General features: G+C 49.4%; 1 long non-coding RNA gene across 1 annotated transcript; it reads right to left on the minus strand.

Annotated features, from left to right (window-relative positions):
- Positions 1-9,582: 9,582 nt before the first annotated feature.
- LOC132674354 (uncharacterized) lies at positions 9,583-11,512 on the minus strand. Its single transcript, XR_009608508.2, has 3 exons — positions 11,400-11,512; positions 10,802-10,968; positions 9,583-9,638 (listed from the first exon to the last, which is right to left on the minus strand). It is a non-coding gene; the product is annotated as an uncharacterized LOC132674354 (long non-coding RNA).
- Between the last annotated feature and the right edge of the window lie 3,053 nt (positions 11,513-14,565).

Consider the following 14,565-nt stretch of genomic DNA (forward strand, 5'->3'; position numbering starts at 1 on the left):
CCAAGCTGGGCTGTGGCTCACCCAGGTTTAAATTTGTGACCTTGACCAAGCCAGGAGGGCAATGAGAACAGGCTTTCTCACGGGGCTTCTGGCTCCGCTATTCCAACGTGCAACCAAATTTCCAAATTTTCTGGGGGAGCTGTGACACTTCTGTTTCCTCTCTTGGCTACAACTCAGACATTGAATTGGCTACAATTCAAAATTTATTGAATTTTTAAAAGGAATTAAAGTTTTTGCGAAATTTGGGGAAAAAATGGTATAATTCAACTTTACTCTTGACGTGACGAATGTTTGGGAATTCACTGTGATTCAATCAACCCATCATTCCATCTGTAATGAAGAAAAACCAAAGAAAACCAATATTATGAAAATGCGCATGCAGCCTCAGGAAGCAGGTCTGGTTTTCTGTTAAAACTGAAATAGTTTTCAGTCGTCACCTGGGAAGTGAGGGGCAGACAGAGGTGAAGCCCAGGGTGTGCTGGGTCGGCCACTGTCTAGTGCACCCTGGCCGGGCGGTCAGGACGCACCCCTGGGCCAGCGGAGGGCCCAGAAGCCACTGCTGTGGACACCACCCAGGCTCTGTGGCACCAGGCCATGCTTGGAGCCGCCGTGGCCTGTGGCCTGTGGCCTGGAGGTTTGCTGTCCACGGGCATCAAGCCTGCCCTGGAAGATTCCAGAATCCTTGGAGCTTGTGCTCACACCCCTGCCGGGGAGGCTGATGCGCTCGACACACGTTACCGAGACCCATTATGTAAGGGCCACTGATGGGGCGTGCAAGGCACACTGTAGGGCAGAAAGGGTCCATTTACAGGTCAGGTTCTGACAGGGAAAGGACACCAAAGACACGTCCATGTGACACGTGAGAAGCCGCAGATGATGAGCGCCAGCGCCACAGGTAGAGTGGGGGCACGCATGGGGGCCTGGGTGGGTGGCTGGTGCTGGTCTGGGCGGTGGTCCCACGGGTTGTTATGGGAGGTGAGACTGGGGCAGACCCTTCAGGGACGCGGGAGAGGGGCCAGTGGGCGGCAGATGCTGTGCGTCCCAGGGAGACAGGCCAGAGGGTCCTGGGCAGTGGGGCGCGAGGAGCAAGGATGGTGGGGCGGGGGGGGCAGAGGGACCACGCGGGGCGAACAGGCCCAGGGCAGGAGTCCCGGGGGCAGGGCAGGGCAGGGCAAGGCGGCTCAGTCTCAGGCCACAAGCAAGACGCTTGTGCAGAAGGTGCAGGGGCCTTGCCTTCGGGGAGACGCGTGAATCACAGGTTCGAGGACCCGAGCAGACCCGGCGGTGGCAGCAGCAGCGGCGGCATTGGCTGGGGCCCAGCCCTGCCCAGGGGAGGAGGCGCCCGGACCTGCACTGCGGGGGGTGGGGGGAGGGATGCAGGGTCCCTTGTGTCCGCCGTGGGCAGGTGTCCCGTCCCAGGCCGATGGGACCCAGCATCCCCGTCTGGGAGCCTGAGAGATTCGGGGGGAAACACGGTTTACAGACAGAAGTGGAAGACTGGAAAACCATGAAGAAGTCATTTAATAGCTGAGAGTGGAGCAGACACTGAAGGGAAGGGACGTTGAGGACGTGAGGTGGGTGCACACAAGGCGGGCGGGCGGGCCGCGGACTCTTCTGTGTGCTTTAGCGTGTGCGTGCGTTCACGTGCTTGTACATTAGCGCGTGTGCTTGCTCTGCGTGCGCGTGCATTAGTGCGTGTGCATGCTTTAGAGTGTGTGTGCATTACCGCGTGTGTGTGCTTTGCGTGTGCATACATTAGTGCGTGTGCGTGCATTAGCGCGTGTGCGTGCTTTGCGTGCGCGTGCATGTGCTACTGTGCAAGCGTGTGTGTGTGCATGTGCTTTCGCATGTAAGGTCAGTGTCTGCACGCTGACCTCGTGCACGTTCTCACGTGAATAATGCGGCCCCGTTAAGGCGCCTGCTCCCTACCCCTTGAATGAGGACAAAGCCCTTGGACGGCAAGCGCTGCGAGGCCGCCGGCTCTGCAGAGGCCGGGGGAGCGGGGCCGTGGGGCTGAGCTTCCAGTTCCAGGCAGGCGGGGCTCACACGGAGCCGCCTCACTCAGTGGATACAAACACGGGGCGCCCACTTAGATCTGAGTTATTTCTCATCACCCAGGCACGCGAGCCCGAGGTCAAAGAACACGACTGCGTGGGACACGCCAGACACACCGAGACTGAAATTATTCATTGTTTATCTGAAATAAATTGTTTTTTAAAGTTTGTTAATTTATTAGCACGCGCACGAGAGAAAGAAAGAGAGAGAGAGGGAAGAAGGGTTAGAGAGAGAGAGAGAGAATCCCAGGCAGGCAATGAGTTGTGGGTGCAGTCTGACGGCAGGGGGGTGGCTTGAACCCACCAATGGTCTCCATGACCTCAGCGCTCAACCACTGAGCGCCGCCCCCCCCCTCCCCCGCGCCCCTGAGATAAATTCTGAGTGCCTAAGCTTCCTCCCTTTTTAATTACGTCCCCACGGTGCCTTGGCGCTCCTTGCCCGTGCTTCCTGCTTACGGATTCCTGGCGGTGACCCCGTGTTCTCCTCCCCGGCATTGTGCTCCTGCTCAGGGTCACACGCCCCTGTGTGCTTCCCGTGCCATTGACGTCCCCCTGACAAGGAGACACGCTCAGCACCAGCACAGGGAGCTGGTCTCCCGCCACAAGCCACATAACGTGGACAGCTGTGGGGGCTGCCTGCTGGCGGTGGGTTTCCGCAGGTGCTGGCCGCCCCCTCCTATGGAGGAGTTCACGTGTCCATCTTTGGGGTGGCGTTGCCTCCTGTGTCCACGAACATGCACAAGAGAGAGCCTGGCCTCCTTTCTGTCCCTGCCCTTCACACGACAGTGACACTCCCCTCGTCCACGTGTGGAGGGGAATTTACTGACATCCACGCACAAGGAAGGAGTCCCCGAGGGGGTGACACCCATTTCTAACGTGGTCACGGCAAGTGCTGTAATAATGATCCATTTCCAGTCACAGTTTCCTTTTCTGCTCCTAATTAATGCTGTCCCTTTTCATAATAGCCTTTCGCTTAAAGGGAAACATTTTGTTCAATTATTTCTTTAACGTGTTCAACAGGCTCCTGTAGGTACAATAATATTATTTGATTTTCTTTGATTTGCATATTCCTTTTGCTGAAGAGACCTTGAAAACCAACTAAGGAACGAGAAGGCTTCACTGGGTGAATTATTTAAAAAGTCAGCATGAATTTGGGGATGTTTTTCCAGAATTAAAGAATGATTTCAGCATTCGAAATGAACTGAAGATTCAGTTGACTTTGTTCGAGACAAACTGAGGGATTTTTGATATGAGGACTGAGCAGTGTGTGTTGCTCAGGTGGACGAGTCTGACTTGAAGGCAGAGGGTCAGTCGTGGCCTTGGATCAGCTTTGAATAGACAGCACGCCTTTACGCAAACATTGACCCAGTGTTTATACCATTTCCACCGAAAACAGGAGGCGTGAACCCCTGGCTCAACCAGAGAATCTCTGCAAACATTTCTGTTCTCTCTGAAGTCCCTCCTGGAAGAGCTCTCACTCAGAATAGCCTTACGGGCACGGCCTCATCCCAAGAGACAATACTGTGCAAGCAAAGGGAGGTGTTTTTCTGCATGAGAAAGTTGCGGCCTAAGGTCTTCGATAACCTATGTTGACAGTAAACAGAGATAGGGCGCCTGGGTGGCTCAGTCGGTTGAGTGACTCTTGATTTCAGCTCAGGCCATGATGTCACAGTTTGGGGGATTGAGCCCTGCGTCGGGCTCTGAGCTGACAGCGAGGAACCTGCTTGGCATTCTCTCTCTCTCTCTCTCTCTCTCTCTCAAAATAAATAAATAAACTCTAATTATGGGGGTAAATTCAGCCCCGAAGTTTCGCACCATCTACCCTGGAGTAGAGGGTTGGTTCTGAAGACACCAGGAAGCTCTTCCTGGGCCGCTAGCTGGCCGTTATTGGGCAGTGCTGCATAGGGCTCCGTATGACCCTGGCCAGCTCGGCTGTCCCTGCACTGGGATTCGGTGACCGCTTGGTGCGTTACCTTCTTGGATTCCATGAAATGCAGGGAGTAGAGCAAAACGAATTGGGGACAGAGGTGATTTCCAAGCTGCATAGTTTCTTTGTCCGAACTTGCTCACTCCATCCTGGGCTCGGTTACCTGTGACTCCGAGCTATGACTTACAGCGCTGAGCCATCGGTGGGTAAGCCGCAGCCGGGCTGGCGAGCCCAGCCTGACTCAGGCCCCGGCAGGTGCTGGGCTTTCACTTCTGGTTTCCCTGCGCCCTTCGGGCGCCAGTGCCAGGAAAGATATGCCATCTGGGAACATGAGAGCAGCTGTCGCTTCTCCCGGTGCAGTGTTGCCGGGGGGATTAGAAACGCCTGCCTGTGGGTTCCGTGTGTGCAGTCGGGATCCCCCTCTGAAGGTGAGCTTGTGAGTCATGGCAGGTGTTAGGTTTCGCGTGGCTGGAGGTCACGTAAGCGTCGCCTCCTGGAGACGAGGAGGCCCAGTGGCACGTAGTCCTGCTCTTCAGAGGCAAGAGCCCTGCCCCGCCTCCCCGGTGGGCCTCCTCCTGTAAGAGCTAGGAAGCCTGTTGGAGGAATATGCTTACGCTTGAGTTGAAGACCGCCTACCCCCACAACTGAAGTCACCCAGGAGAGTGCCGCCCGAGGGTCAAGCTAGACACTGTTCGAAATAAAACTACTCTACGTCAGATGCGTTACTCTTGCCCTGAATAGCCCCTTCCTGGTGCCCAGGGATAAAGCCACATGTCCTTTTTTAAACATTTTTTTAAATGTTTATTTATTTATTTTTTTTTCAACGTTTTTTTTAATTTATATTTGGGACAGAGAGAGACAGAGCATGAACGGGGGAGGGGCAGAGAGAGAGGGAGACACAGAATCGGAAACAGGCTCCAGGCTCCGAGCCATCAGCCCAGAGCCTGACGCGGGGCTCGAACTCACGGACCGCGAGATCGTGACCTGGCTGAAGTCGGACGCTTAACCGACTGCGCCACCCAGGTGCCCATGTTTATTTATTTTTGAGAGAGACAGAGCATGAGCAGGGGAGGGGCAGAGAGAGAGAGGAACACACAGAATCCGAAGCAGGCTCCAGGCTTCAAGCTGTCAGCACAGAGCCCCACGCGGGGCTCGAACCCACGATATGTGAGATCATGACCTGAGCCAAGGTAGGATCCCCAACTGACTGGCCACCAGGTGCCACACTGGTCCTGGTGCTCCCATCGGGGGCCCGTCTGGGTCAGGTGCTCCCAGAGCAGGTGCACCGAGCCCAGGCTTCATGTGCGAGAGGTTTATTAAGCCTCTGCTCCAAGAAGAAATTAGGAAGGGATCCAGAGGAGGTGCGGGGCGGGGGTCCGGAAAGGGACAAATGAAGACTCAGGCAAAGTCTGGGGCCTGGGTGATGCCTGGGGGGCACCTGCAGGGACGGGAAGCCTGTTTGCAGAGTTTGCCCTGAGGAAGGAGCTGGGTTTTCACTCCCATCCCTGGCCACGTCCCCTCTCGGCTTCCAGGCGGCAGTCAGCTGAAGAAAGCCCTGGGAGGCACCGGGAGCTGGGGACAGAGCTCAGAGTGGTCCCGGGGACGTGAACACACCGCCCGCGCCTGCTCCAGGGTCAGAGTCCACGCTGAGTGCCACCTCGCTCCAGCTTTCAAATACTTGTGCGGCCCTGATTGTGCTGTGGAGTGTTTTGCACAAGAACGTCTGTAGGTGCTGGGACCTCAGGACCATCAACGCTGCAGACTTCTAGCCCTCGCCAGGCTGTGTGAGCCCCTCCCTCCAAGAGTACACTGTGCCCTTTGCAAGAGAGCGACTGGGGTCGCTGGCCGAGTTCATAAAACGGGAAAACGTTTGGTTTACGAGCTTGATGCTGAGCGTGATGGCAGAGAAAGGGCCAGTGGGAGCTGGCACAAGAGATGGGGAGTGGGTGTCCTCACCCCCCTCCACGGGGCTCCGACCTACCCCATCCTGTGTGTGCAGGGCTCCAGGAGGCACCCCTTGACCACGTGGAGTGTGATGTCCCCACTCACCCAGTGCACTGAAGGGACACTGAATGTTGTAACACTATACGTTAAATACGCACCACAGGACCCTTTCAGGATGGAGAAGACATTTTCCGGAAGATCATGTTGTCAATATGGCTGTGTTTGTTTTTTTTCTCGCCTGCCAAGGTGTAGAGAATTACCGGAATAAAGAACTCTCTGGTCCTTGAGGGAGGCGTGTGTGGCTCTGGAAGGAGAAATGGATTAGCTTGGCCACAGAGAAGTCTGCCTGGGGAATCTGCTCCCCGGGGGCCGTGGGCAGGGAGGGGCAGGTGTCCCTAGAGGAGGAACAGGTGAGTGGAGCTTCCCGGCCCACCTGCCTTCCTGTGGCTCTGACACTTTCCCCGAAGACACCCCGACCTTCCAGGTCCAAGCTCTCTCCGCGCCTCTGCCTTCTGCTGAAATCTGTCCCAGTGGCCTGGTCCTTGGCGGCCAATGACTGTTCATGTTGCTTATGTCATGTGTACCTACTATAACTAAGAAAGACTATGTCTTCTCGATGGTGGAGGAATCAATGTTCAATCAGTATTTGTTCAATGAAACAAGGCATGTGAGATCTTATTTGTTTTCTAAAGTTTTATTTACCTATTTGTGAAAGAGAGAGAGAGAGAAAGAGCTTGAGCAGGAGAGAGGCAGAGAGAGAGGAGAGACAGAGAACCCCAAGCAGGCTCCAGGCTTTGAGCTGTCAGCACAGAGTCTGATGCGAGGCTCCAACACACGAACTGTGAGATCATGACCTGAGCTCAACCGAGTGAGTCCCCCAGGCACCCTGGAGGCAGGTGAGATCTTAAGGAGACCATTCTTGCCCTATTTTCTCTGCGAGCAGAAAATAGAATGTATATACGTGAACATTATACACATACGGAAAACAAAGCCAAGTGGTAGTTAAAGAAGAAAAACCAGCCGTCAGTCCAACAGCTGGTGATCACAGCTCCTCAGACAGTATCTTGAATGTGGTGTTACTTGGTTACGTGCATTTCCTGGGGCTGGGGACAGGGCGTTAGCGCTGCAGGCTCTGTTCCAGGTGCTGCGAGGCTGTTAGCCAACAAGATGGGCAGAGGTCACAGGCAGAGGTCACTGCCAGCCTGCACTTGGAGTTTTGAGGGAGAAAAACAATAAGGCTCAGTGCAGCGAGCAAGCGAACACTGGGGCAGGTTGGAAGAACGGGCAGGTCTGTGCTGACGGGGAGGGACACAGTGTCCCAGCTCCCAACTCGCAGGCGGGGCCTCACGGGGAGGGGGGGAGCAGGACGTGGCAGCCATCAAGAGTGAGAGGTCAGGGGCAGGGGGTGGGGCGGTCCTGAGGACTCCAGTCTTTCTCTCAGCCACACGTGTGGCCCAGGCGGGGTCTGGACAAGGTGCCGAGGACGACCCTCCATTCTCCAGGTGTCACTCCTGATTAGGGTGTGCGTCTGCACCTGTGGCCATACCCCCATCTGTGTCTATTTTTACCCTACCTTCAGTTTTTAACATTAGGTCAAGAGCATTTCCCCTTGTCACTTAAAAACTTTTATATTTAACACGATGGCCATAGAAAGCACTCGGCAGTTTGGACCTTGGCAAGTGCACAGATTTATTTGTGTGACCGTTTGCTTAGGTGGATTGACCGTTAGTCATGGGGGGCCTCAAGGGGTTAGTGCTGAGGCCCTGACTGTCCACGATCTGTCTGTTAGTCATCTGTTATCTCTCAGTTATCTGTCTATCCAAATATCTATCTAAATATCTATCATCTATCATTTGCCTATTATCTCTCTATCATCTATCTGTATCTATGTATCTATCTACGTATCTATCTATCTATGTATCTATCTACGTATCTATCTATCTATGTATCTATCTATCTATCATCTATCTGTCATCTATCTGTCATGTATGTATGTATGTATGTATGTATCTATCTATCACCTATCTGTCAGCTATCTGTCATCTATCTATCTATCTATCTATCATTTGTCATCTATGTATCTATGTATCTATCTATCATTTATCTGTCATCTATCTGTCATCCATGTATCTATCTATCTATCTATCTGTCATCTATCTGTCATCTATGTATCTATGTATCTATGTATCTATCATCTATCTGTCTACCCACCAAGGAGCCCCTGACACTAACAGCCTCTTTGTGATTGGTCTTCTGCTATGAGACAAAAACAATCTCACGGAATACAAACCTCAGACAGTTTACTCTGGGACCATGACAAAATGGGGCAGAATAATTTGTGCACAGACACGCGTCACTGGGCAGCTTACAAAATACCAACAACTCCCTTTTACCAGGCGAGTGCCTTCCTCATGTAGCCACAGAATTGCCCCCACTGTCTGACAGCATCCAATCTAGAACAAAACCCCGCCTTCTTGGACCCTCCCCCCAAATACAGTTGCCTGCGCCCTTTAACTGAGACGGCCCACGGTTCTCCAGGGGAGGAGTCCTCCCCGTTCTAGTGAGTGTCAACCCACCTCTGTCAACTGTGGTCTTCACCTGGGGGGACTGAATATATATATGTATGCACACACGTTTATGTGTATTTAATATAAATAGAATACACTTATTGATAAGGGAGCTTGGGGTGGGCTGAGGGCAGAGCACAGGTGGACAGCACCCCTCCCCCAGGTGGATCTGTGTGATGTTCCTCAGACACTCCTGGCCGCCCAAGAACACAGGAAGGGGGTTCAAGTGCTTGCCGTGGTGACATGGGAAATGGAGGCAAATGAAACATCAAATCCCCTTACTGCCTACGGCTCACTGACCAGTCCTTGAAACCGGCACAGTGACCTCCCTCCAGGGGCTCAGCTGCCTCCATGATGACACTTTGCGGGGGACAGAAGGGAATCTCAGCTTCACATCACCCCACCTCGAGGACCCTGTAAGTCTCCTTCCTTTATCTCAACTGCCCCAGGACACACGCTGGCATCATGCTCCAGGCTTAGGGCCCCCGATATACATCCGAGGGGTCTCAGGACTGAGGTTTCACTAAATGGTAATAAATGGCGTTTCCCTGGCCACAGCGACCCCCTCAAGGTCCTGGAAACCTTGCTTCCAAAATTCCTAAGAGACTTACTCTATCCCCGCCCCCTCCCAAGCTGAGGGTATGTGATGAGTTACCCGTCACGACCCCAGTGCAGCTCCTCCTGCCCATGGGTCCTGTCCCTGTGCTTTAATAAACCACCTTTATGCACCAAAGACATCTTCAAGAATTCTTTCTTGGCTGTTGGCTCCAGATCCCCACCCCCCGACACCCCAAACCTCATCACTTATGTTCAATTTCCCTACAGAAGGTCACACTGAATCTGTGCCTGACAAAGCTGTACTAGGACTTTTAACCACGTTTCCAGTAAACGCATGACTCCCGGAAGCCATGCCCTTCCATCTCCCTCATATCACCCAGCAGCAACAGCTTCCGTTCCCATGGAAACGCATGCGTCCTGGCCCCAGGTGGACCAATGGTTTAGTCCCTAACTATTTTCAGGAATCTTCATCAGTTTCTATGGTAACTCCTGTGGCGTTTTCCAGCACCCACTAGGTGACACTTACTCAAAGGACCGTCAAGCCAGTTTTGCAAATTGTATTATTGCCCTTGTCACCACGCATTTCTCCTGTTGATAATAAAACAAAATTGTAAATATAAAAGAACCAGTAGATTCAAGGTAGGGAGTAAGTATTTTGTGCATATAAATTTGTGACATTCAACCAGATGCCTACACTGTTACAGCATGTTTTCCAAAGGCAAAGACACGGGTGTGTGAGGCTGGTACTTAGTCGGAGGTGTTGAGAAATCTGAAGCCATGCACCCCCTGGGGGTTTACAGGGTGCTGAGACTCTTAATTAGAAACAGGGGAGGGGGGTGTTCTTGACAGCAGTGCTCTTGTGACGGGCAAGATTCTCTAGCACGATATCCCTCTAATTTCTAAGTCGGTTTTGCTCTGTTCAGTTTTAGTGGAAGAAACAGGGCTGGGGGGAGGGCTGTCAAATTTGAATACTTGTCCACACCTGCACAGCTGGGACCTGGCCTCATGTTCCTAGGGTTTCTGGAGCCAAACTCGTTCTCTACAGATTTCTGCCTGCACTTTGCCCCACAGTTACACTCCCCATTAAGCCAAGACAATGTGCAACCAGACTATTAAGGGCACAGCCTACTTGGCCAAGTCAGTGGATGCTGTGTGTGCTCTCTACTCTGGGAATGTAATATTAACATACAGAATGCAAAACAAGGTAATTATTTTAAAAGCACCTGCGTGTTAAATTCCTGGGCTGGAGGACGGGAGGTACCGAAAGCCCTGTTTCCAAAGCTGAGTTGATGGTGACTTGGTAAGCCTTGGAATGTCTTCCCTGATACTGTCATTTATCAGGTTCATTTAAGGAGAAACATTTGGGAGCAAAGTGGTGTAGAGTACCTGCTATGTGCATACAGTGAAACGTCAGGTCGAATCATTTCCCTGCATTGTTATGTTGTTGGTGTTTTTAACAGGGAAAGGCAGCAGCCTTTGAACATCTTGAACACCTCCCTGGATTCTTTCCTCCCTGAGCAGATGTGCTCCTCCTCAGGTCTCAGAAGGCCCGGCTCTGGGGCTTCTTTCCAGTAAATCGTACATGCTTCCTATACACGTGCTAATCACAAGAGCTGTCCCACAGATATGTGTCCTGCAGCACTCTAGGCTCCCTACAGGGACAGTGACCGCATCCTGCTGTCCTTCGAGGACTCTGCAGAAACTGTGGGATGCATTTGGAAAACTGCCAGTGACAGGAAACTCTGGCTCACCTTTTGTGTTTATACATCTTTCTTCAAGTCCAAGGATGTTTTCTTTCTTTTTTTAGGTATGTTTTCCTGGTTTCAGTAGCTCATAATTTTATGGTTTCACATCTAAGGCCAGTAGGTTACACATTCCCCCACAATTTTATGTTCCATGGTACACAGATTCAGTTCATCTATTTTAAAGAGATGACATTTACTTACATTTGTCTTCCTAGAAAGGGTTTACAACATAATTCGGAATTTAAAAATCAAGTAATGAAACAACATGTGGCTCGGTGATGTGAAGTTTTGTACTTTATAATCTGCTTCTGCAGGTGTGGATAGGGATGTGTGTCTCGAGGTAGGTTTACCAAAATGGCGGCAGTTACTGAACTTTGTGGTTCAATTCCATTTTACTTTGACCTGTTACTTACACTTTTAAGTGTTTGTTTCTAATTTATGATAGGCATACATGATTTCCCCCAGAGAACAAAGATACATTAAAAACAGATATATTGGAACTTATAAATAAATTCAAGCTGGTTCCTTGACAAAAAACAACAACCCAGACAAGGTTCTAGATTCTGGGGGCACCACACTGAATAGAATCACATTCAAATCATACCTTCAAAGAATGACTTAGTCCCTGGAGATTATTTTCATCACCTGGATAGTGTGAAGTCTATTTCAACATGAAGGTAAGCAGGAAAACTGCCATTCTGCAGCATGGGGCCGGGGACATCCAGTGCTGGAAGGCGGGGCACACAACTATGACAACATAAAGAACATTTGTCATATAATCTGTTTTGAACAATATGATTACTTGGTCAAAGTAATACATGTTCTTTATTCCATATCAGAAACCCATGGAAATTATAGAAGTTGTATACACCTGTGTCATATCGCTACACAGGTAACACCACTGCTGACACACAGTTGTCTTCCGACCCACAGATGCTCACACATGCAAGAAAACAAAATTAGGATTTAGAGCAAATACGTGCAGCCATGTATTTTGCTTTTAAAAACACCATATCACTCGTGAGTCTTTTCGCACATTACTCTCATCTTGTCTCTTTTTATGCATCAATCTATCACCCTTTCCAAGGTCGGGACATCCACGGAGGATGCCAAGGCTGAAACAAAATATAACATACACATTATACAGTTGAGCTAGATGTGACGTGCCATATTTCTTTAATCGGAAGCAGTTATTCTCAGAATTTTGTGAGATTTCTGAAAATTAATGTTTCATTTTGTTTCCTCATTTTGATAATACATGAAGGCTAAATAAAAATGCAAGTGTATGCCGGATCTCGTGGATGAACATATCATTACTTAGCACTGCCTTGAAATTTCCAAGACCAGATTTATGCTTCTGTTCAAGACTGCTCTGTCACCAGACAGCATTAATTTAATCGGAATTACTTACTTAAACAGACAAGGGACAGAGCCACAGGTGCTAACCCAGTTCAAAGAAGGCCAGTGTTAAACTCAGCATGAAATGCAACTCCAGGTCACATTTGCCTTGGCCGGTCTTCTGGTTCGTACTTTTGTTTAGGTTGTATAGGAGGATACGAGCTGTAAGCATACTGTGTGTATTTGCTACTTTTTATTTATAAATAATTATAGATTCCCTTCAGGGGAAGTTGTAGAGATGAGCCCCGTGTCCCCTGTCCCCCTGCTGATGACACATTATGTAACTAAGTACAGTATAAAAAGAGTGGAGTTGACTGTTATGTCACCAGTTTTGTGTGTACCTCTCCCTTTGGGGGTGGCCTATACCACTTCAGCCACATGTGGATTTGTGTGACCAAACCACCATCAGCATGTCAACATACAGAGCTCTTCTGTCAACACAAACCTCTCCCTCATGCTTCCTCAAGTGCTTGGGAAGGGTCTCTGCTCTGCTGTTGTTGGGGAGTGTTCCATAATGTCACCTGAAGTCTGTTTATTGACAGCATCAAGTAAAAATTATCCCACCCCAAACCCCAATGGCGCCAAGGTTGGAAAAACCTGAGCTAATATATTAGTGAGCTTTCTCTGGATGATAAGGCGTGATCAATGGCATGCAACAGTAACAATTTGTTTTCCTGAATCTGGGGCTTCCACTCTTCCAAGCCTTCCAAGCTGACCTTGGCTGGAGTCACTCGTGGTTCAGGGATCAGTCCTGGGCTGGGTGAGCAGGGCTAGGATCAGCCTGGGGTGGCCCCACTGCACACCTCTTACATCCTATCCCTGGAACCAATGGACCATTATCTTCTCCTGGTGACTGCAGAGCACAGGACGGGATGAGAAATTTCCAAGATGCTTCTTACATCATGTTGACTAGTGTCTCATTGGCCAATCACATGACTGAGCCCAGTATTGGGGAATTTCGTGACCCATAGTTGGGGGGATGCAACTTTGCATGGGTAGAAATGGTGCTGATGAACCGGGATCATTAATGCAGTCTACCACATCTTTGTTTGTTGCATATTTTCTTTTTATCATGTGCTTCATAAATGAAAATTGGTTTTATTTTTGCCTCAATGTAGAATCACTTTTAAGAGGAGAATATAACCCATTTACATTTATTGTAATCTGTAAATTGTCTATTATTATTTTAGTTTTATTTTATAACTTCTTTCCCCACTGCCTTGCTCTTGCAAGTGGATGTCTCCTTTTTCATATATTTATTTAATATTCTGGAAGTTATGTATTCTTTCAATCCTAATATTGAACACTCTTTTCCTTTCATGCTCAGTGTTGACAGTCACTCAGTTTATATTAAATTCCTTTCTCTGCCCAACATATAGATAAGATGGCTAATTTATTTATTTACTTATTTATTTATTTTTAATTTTTTAAAAATGTTTTATTCACTTTTGAGAAACAGAGAGAGAGAGACAGAGCATGAGCAGGGGAGGGGCAGAGAGAGAGGGAGACACAGAATCCAAAGTGGGCTCCAGGCTCCGAGTTGTCAACACAGAGCCCAATATGGGGCTCAAACTCACAAGCTGTGAGATAATGACCTGAGCTGAAGTTGGACACTTAACTAACTGAGCCACCCAGGTGCCTCTAAGATGGGACTATTTTAAACAAGCTTTATTTCTCTTAATTTTCCCCATCTTTATTTCTATTACATTTCTTGGTATTATTGTTCCACTAGGGCCAGCTCAATGTTAGTTTTTTTTTAACACATGATTTAACTTGCCTTTCAAGAATTATTTTCTTCCTTGCATTAGATTTTCAACCAAAATTTACAGCAAACATTGGTATTGTAAGTATGGCTCTGATGCTTCCCATGATTTCCTTTCATGACCCACTGTGGTGAGTTCTGTGTCCTGGTTAATCTTGCTAATTTTCAGGCAGTGTTTTCCAGGAAGCATATACTTTGATGTTCTACTCCCTGGATATCTGAAAATGCCATTCTTTTGTCTTTATTCATGAGTGAAATCTAGTCTAGAAAATTTACAGTTAAGATGGTTTCTGTTCAACACTATGTCAAACATGTGCCATTTTGTTATAATGGTAGTGTTGTAGAATAGGAAACAAATATGTGCTTATTTTGCAGGTGGCTTTGTATTTTCCTTCACCTACACATCCTGAACTCTTTTTTTTTTTAATTTTTTTTAACGTTTATTTATTTTTGAGACAGAGAGAGACAGAGTGTGAACAGGGGAGGGGCAGAGAGAGAGGGAGACACAGAATCTGAAACAGGCTCCAGGCTCTGAGCTGTCAGCACAGAGCCTGACGCGGGGCTTGAATTCACAGACCGTGAGATCATGACCTGAGCCGAAGTCGGACGC

Source organism: Panthera onca, chromosome A2 (genome assembly GCF_046562875.1).
Source record: "Panthera onca isolate mPanOnc1 chromosome A2, mPanOnc1 haplotype 2, whole genome shotgun sequence".
In the NCBI taxonomy this organism is placed as follows: Eukaryota; Metazoa; Chordata; class Mammalia; order Carnivora; family Felidae; genus Panthera; species Panthera onca.